Raw genomic sequence first — 6,000 nt, 5'->3', positions numbered from 1 at the left:
GCAGCAGCTGAGGCAGAAAGCCACCATGAATTTTTTAACAAAGGTGATGGTCAAGACATATCCCTTCTAAGCTCAAGGGAGCTGGACTGGAAGCAGTGGGAGTACAGAGCAGGACAGAGTACTCTAAGTGTCAGCCTCACAGAGGTGGGGAATGCCGTCTGGAGGGAAAGGGATGGGAGAGTCTGCCAGGCGGACCCAGAACAGCAGCACCACAGACAGCCTTTGGCAACTCCAGGCCACAGGGTAACCCACACTCGGCATTGTCTGGCATCCAAACAGCCAGGACAACCGGGAAACAAGCCGCAGGCCAAAGGAGGCCATCTCCTCGGCTGAACTCTGTATGCCTTTTTTTTTTTTTTTTAATGGTTGTTAATTTTTTTCACTTATTTTAAAAACTGGATTAAAGGAAATTAATAAAAGAAAATTTCACACACATCACATATATTTAGCTCTGTGCTTCTGTCTGATGGGTATGGATTGGTTCAGGCACCACCCCATGAAGGAGTTTGCTACCAGCCAGCTCTAGTAGGACCCACAGATTGAAGCCTGAGGGTGACTGTTCATTGCTGAGAAACACCCCCATAAACCTGGTTGAATTCTCTGAAGTCCTACTGCTTGGAGCTTTCCGTTAAGGATTCAATCAGTCCAGGGCCTTCTCTCTCCTACTTCCCGAGTGGGCAGCTGCTCCCACTGATCTTGAAAGGGTGGGCAGTAAATGGACGATACTGCTGAGCAGGGTGTTGAGGGAACCGTTAACTGTCTGGTTCAACTGTGAACCTCTGAGCGGGGTGCTTTTATACCCCTTATCTCAGTTAATTCACACAACCACCTTCTAAGACAGGCCTCCTTGTCCCTATCTGAGATGAGGAAAAGGAGATCCTGAAAAGGTAAATAGGTGGCCATAGGACCCAGACAAGACCCTGACCCATTAGAGTTAATGAAATGGCTAAGCACTGGGGGTATATCCTTTGTTCACTCCTCATCATAACCCTGCAAGTTTGTTCTTATTGACCCTATTCTACAGATGAGGAAACCGAGGTTCAGAGGGGCTGGGGCTCTTAACCATTCCATTCCAAGGCTTCTACTGGTAAGGATGCCCAGCTTGTCTCCTTCACCAAACTGCGTGCGAGCTTGTAGAGAGCTGGGGTCACTCTCCTGAAGCACCCTACCATGCTCCCAAAGGGGCCCCAACAGGTTGGGTGGAGGGGTCTTACTATGGGCCTTGTGGCAGGATGTGGCTCTTGCCCTTGATGGTTGAACATTCCTGTCCCCTGAGCCCAACTGTTTGTCCCTCCTTGGCTTGGTTGGTCAGGGCCTAGACATCCTGCCTCCCAGGTCCAGCAGAAAGGATGGCTTTATCCAGATCCGGTGTCAGCAGCCACCCACATCTGTCTCTCTTCAAAGTTGGGGTGAGGTCCTCCCAGGTCCCTGAACCTCTGTGCACTTTTTTCTAAAGAAACAGCATCCATTCAATTACTGAGGAAATAGTGTACCATCTTAAAGCTGAAACAGGATCTGGGAGCCACAAATGAACGTTGAGGGGGGTGGGAGAGAAGGAGAATTAGTGGTTGGCACAGAGCCATCAAAGCCTAGCTCTACTCAGCTTCTAGTCTTTGGATGGAGATGGGCTGAAGTCCAGGATGGGGTATCATCCACCTAAATGAGGCAGTTTCCTGAGCCCTAAATAATTTTTTTGAGATATAATTTACATACCATATAATTCACCCTTGGGCCCATAAGAATTTTCCCTCTGGGAAGTTCTCCCCCTTCTTAACTGCCCTGCCACCACCGCCTGGCCCCCGACCCCCAACACCCCCATCAGTTCATCCATCCCAGAGGGAGAGGAAAGCAGAGAGGAGCAAATTTCCCCAGAATAGCATTTCTTCAGTGTTGGGATCAATAAACCCGTTTGCTTAAAAGGAACCAGATGATTTCATCCTTGTAATTACAAGGTTGACGTTTGCAAAATCTTGCCCAGGCACCAAATGAGCCTCTTTGTCATGGGAGGCGAAGGGGTTTGTCTGAGTGGCCGGAGGTGGGGCCTGAACCTGGTGTGGTGGGCAGAGGGCCAGGCTGGGGTCAGGAGGTCTGGCTGACCATGTGTGAGGGCTGCTGGACGGCTCCCCTTCCCCTGCCCTCCTCTCTGAGTTTCTGGAGGGTGATGGCAAACAGTCTAGACTAGGGAACTGGAGAATGTAGCTCTAACCACACTGCCCTGCTGCTGAAACCCTCCCCCAAGCCCCTGATTTGCCTATGGCTGAGAGGCAAAGGCCCTCAGCCCAGCTTATGGGACCCCCTGACAGTCATTCCTCTCCTTCTCAATCCCATCTCCCATTGTGTCTCCCCATGGCACCCTGCCACCTGACCACACTGGCCTGCTTGTGCTTCCCACATGCCTCAGGGCCTTTGCTCTCACTGTCCCCTCTATCTAGCCTGACCTCCTCCCCTTTCTTGTATGGGAAAACTCTTATTTGTTTTCTTTCCTTTCTTTTTTAAAATGTTTATTGATTTGACTGTGCCAGGTCTTGGTTGCAGCATGTGGGATCTCAGTTTCCTGACCACGGATGGTACCCAGGCCCCTGCGTTGGGAGTACAGAGCCTTAGCCGCTGGACTGCCACAGAAGTCCCTCATGCTTTCTCTTTAAATAATGAGTTCAGGGGCCTTTGACTGCTCTCTGCAGAGTGACTGCCCTGCAGTATCACCTCATCCTGTCAGTTCTGTCCATTTGATGTGCCAGGGAGATGGTCAGCAGACCTAAGACATAGCAGTACCCTGGGTTCTAGAAGGAATCAGCTCCCTACTACTTTGTGCTTATTTTACTTCTGTGCAGACACCGCATATAAGTGTCTTTTGCTCCATCCTTACACTTTGTTTTAATTATTTAAAACTTGTGCATATTGTAGAAAATTTAGGAAATATAGGGGGGAGAAAAAAAAGAGAACCCTGTCACTTGAAGACAATCATTGCTAACATTTTGGTATATTTTCTTTGGCCCTTTTCCATCTAACTTTCTTCACACAGTTATGACATTCTGTATGTACAGGGTTTTGTGGGTTTTTTTGGCCATGCTGTGCAGCTTGCAGAATCTTCGTTCTCTGATCAGGGATTGAAATCAGGCCCTTGGCAGTGAAAGCACACAGTCGTAACCACTGGAGCACCACAGAATTCCCCTATGGGTACAGTTTTGAATGCTCCATTTTGACCTAATCCTATGGCATAAGTATTTCCCCATGTAATCATATAAAACTCCTAATGACTTCTTGGCTGATCCCTTATTGTTGGACATAACTATTTAGATTGTTTCCCGTTATTCAGTGCTATAAAATAAGGCTTCTGTGAATATCGTGATGCTTGAAGGCTGTTTCTTAAAAGTTTTGGATAGTGTTTTTAGGGTCAATTTCCAGAAAACAGATCCACCATGTCAAAAGATACAGGCATTTTAAGGTTCCTGATACCTGTTGTCAAATTTCTCTTTGGCCTTGCCTCTTCTCTCTTCTGGAGTCTTAAAAACCTGTTCCTTTCTTCTCTCCATTTCTCTTCCCACTGTCTCAGACAGAGGAAATGCCAACCAAGAATAAACCAAGACCTGCAGATAGAGATCAATGGATCAATAAAGGAGGCTGAATAATTCAACAACCACTTCTGGCTCATTTATTGACGCCTGAGTCCAAATGCATCCTCTTTTATCTTCTCTCCTTTTGTCTCCCTGCTGATACCTTGAAACTTGGCCTTGTTCTTGGATTCTTTCCCCAATTTGCTGAGCTCTAAACCATCCTTGCAAGCAGGGTTTCCCAATTGCGCTGTAACACTGTCTTAAAAATAGGCCAACAGAGTTACTAGCCCATGGCCACCTCACCAGCCTGGAAGGGATTCCCTGTGGTTCTGGGGTCTGCTATATCCATAGCTCCTTCGAAGGATTCTGCTTCAAATGATCAGGCTGGCCTGGTGGCCAGACCAGTTCTGGGAGCTGAAGGCAGCCATGGACAGGCTGGAAGAGGAGGGGGCTACAAAGACCACCCAGTGTGGATGTTTTGGGTGAGATGGTAACCAAGAGATCCCATCAGCGGCTTCTCTGAGGCATGGGTGGTGTAAGCATGCATGTAGGTGGTAGGTCGAGAGTACAAAGGGCGTGGAGTTCAGGTTACATTTTGGGGCTCGTTCACACTGTAAGCCAGGTAAACAGTGCTCCCTGGAGGGGTGTCCTGCAACAGCTCTTCTGCCTGCCGTAATACCTGGCAGTGGGAGGGAGGTAAGTGCCACCATAATAATGAGTTCCACATCCAGACTGTTTTCCTGCTGGATGGTCCCTCTACCGAGAATTGTTCTGATATGGTTCCATCCTCACTCTTCATGAAAAATTATTCTTTTCCCAGGTGTACTGAGCATTATGGGCTTCCTTTGCAGCTCAGGTGGTAAAGAATCTGGCTGCAATTCAGGAAAGTGAAAGTGAAATTGCTCAGTGAAAGTGAAAGCGTCCAACTCTTTGAGACCCCATGGACTATAGCCTACCAGGCTCCTCCGTCCATGGGATTTTCCAGGCAAGAGTACTGGAGTGGGGTGCCATTTAAACCTGGGTTCAATCCCTAGGTCGGGAAGATCCCTTGGAGGAAAGCATGGCAACCCACTCCAGTATTCTTGCCTGGAGAATCCCATGGACAGGGGAGCCTGATGGGCTACAGTCCATATGGTCGCAAAGAATCGGACACAACTGAAGAGACTTAGCACACATGCACTGAATATTATAGATGTATTGGTCACCTAGAAGGTAGGCAAGGTCAGAATTCCTTCTGGCAGAGAGGATCAGAGAGGTCACCTGAGTGTCTGAGATCATACAGCAGTTGTACTCAAACTCAAGGCCACTATCTATCAGCAGCTTTTCCTAGTACTGTAGAATCCCATGATTCAGGAACCAAAAAACGGATGATGGTGCCCCTCCCCCCACCAGATGCTGAAAATCCCAGTAAAAGGTCCAGTGTTTTGAAGTTTTGGGTCTGGGGTCTTTGGAAGACTCTGGAAGCTACCAGTCCTGCCCTCAGCCCAAAAGAGCTGTTCCTTAGGTAAGAGACATGAATCAGCAGCCAGCACTTCTGCCAGCTTTTGATGAATTTTCCTGCCACTGGGGCTAATTTCCTGAAAGGCTTTTCTTCCACCTTCAGGCTCCCCTTTCAAAGGGTCCTTGCTCCTTCACAGTAGAAGATACATAATGATCACCCAGTGACTCCTTGGAGAGGTCATGGGTGTGCTCCTCCATAGCACCTGTGGATGAATAGGCTGAGAGTACACAGGAGTCCTGGACCGTAGCTGGAGGAGAGGGAGGCTAGAGCAGTGTCCTACCCCAGAGATTGCTCCCAGTGCACTGGAGAGTAGAAACCAGGCCCAGATAAGCAGCGGCCTGCCTGAGGACACACACAGAGGACAGGCCCAGAGAGGAACACACAGCTCCCAAACTCTGCCTAAAAGAGACAGGTTGAGCTCTGTTCTGTGAGGCTGTCTGCTCTTAGCTTCTGAGTTCTTTCAGGGTTCCAATGGGCCTTCCTCCCCTTCTGATTTGCTCCACAAAGAGGCCCAAACTCAACCCCTCATGGCCATGGAGCTATCATTGCAACGACAGAGGTCAGCGGCAGGAGGCTACAGTACTACCTTGATTAGCTTCTGGCGAGGGGGGTCAGAGGGGAGGAGCTCCCCCAGTAACACCTGGCCTTCTGGGCTGTGCCCCCAACCTGGGCTGGACACTCTCTTGGGCCTTTTCCTGGGCCCAGGCCCTAGGGTGGCTGCATGTGAGTTCCAAGGCTGGGTGGGAGAGCTCTGAGCCAAGGCTCAGAGCCTTGGCAGCCTGGGCTGCCACCTGTGGATGGCAGCGCGTGGATGCTCAGAGCTGACCTCCTGCCTTGGCCCAAGCAAATGGACAGAGAGCCAGGGCAGTGCTGGGGGGTGTCCTGGAGCAGGGCACTACCTGGGCACTTAGAAGAGGGCAGAGAGCAAAGGATCTGTTTCTCATC

The sequence above is a fragment of the Bubalus kerabau genome, chromosome 17 (genome assembly GCF_029407905.1).
Source record: "Bubalus kerabau isolate K-KA32 ecotype Philippines breed swamp buffalo chromosome 17, PCC_UOA_SB_1v2, whole genome shotgun sequence".
Lineage (NCBI taxonomy): Eukaryota > Metazoa > Chordata > Mammalia > Artiodactyla > Bovidae > Bubalus > Bubalus kerabau.
This window is presented reverse-complemented; position numbering follows the sequence as displayed.